We start from the raw sequence: 679 nt of genomic DNA, 5'->3' as shown, positions 1-679 counted from the left end.
TTTTTATTTATTGATTGATTTATTGTTAATGTTCTCTTCTCTTGCCTAAATATTTACACAAATATTCCCAATTTAAGTTAATCGTGAAGTTTGTTTACGCTCGTATTATTAGTCGGTTTGTTTGTCTGCAATATGTGTTTGCAACTCGCGCGTCTAAACACCATTAGCCTATAATGATGTATAGTTTAAGACTAAGAACGTTGTGTAACACTTTGATAAAACTATATTTTGATGTTCCTCTTATCTGTTTGTTTTTTTCTTTCTTTCTTTCTTTCTTTTCTACGAAGTCGAGGATTTGTCATTTATGTCATAGACGAAGATGGGCGGTGTGCGTGTTTTAGATATTTTTCTAGAATTTTAAGATTTATTTTGTGTGTGTGTATGTATGTGTATGTGTGTGTGTGTGTGTGTGTGTGTGTGTGTGTGTGTGTGTGTGTGCGCGCATGTGCGTGTGTGTTTGTACGTGCGCGCGTGTGTGTGCTTTATGACCAGAGCTGCCTAAGCATAGGTCTATGCAGAATTGCCAGTCCTTACCCATTCGCACATAACGGCTGCACCAATTATCTTCCCTTCCCTGCTCCTGCTCCAGAAGGATATCTCTTTCTTGCAACATTGCATATTTATTGCTGTATTGTGTAAGGCGAAACCATATATATATATATATATATATATATATATA

The sequence above is a fragment of the Penaeus chinensis genome, unplaced genomic scaffold (genome assembly GCF_019202785.1).
Source record: "Penaeus chinensis breed Huanghai No. 1 unplaced genomic scaffold, ASM1920278v2 CTG_973, whole genome shotgun sequence".
NCBI classification, from domain to species: Eukaryota; Metazoa; Arthropoda; class Malacostraca; order Decapoda; family Penaeidae; genus Penaeus; species Penaeus chinensis.
Note: the sequence above shows the minus strand (reverse complement) of the source record.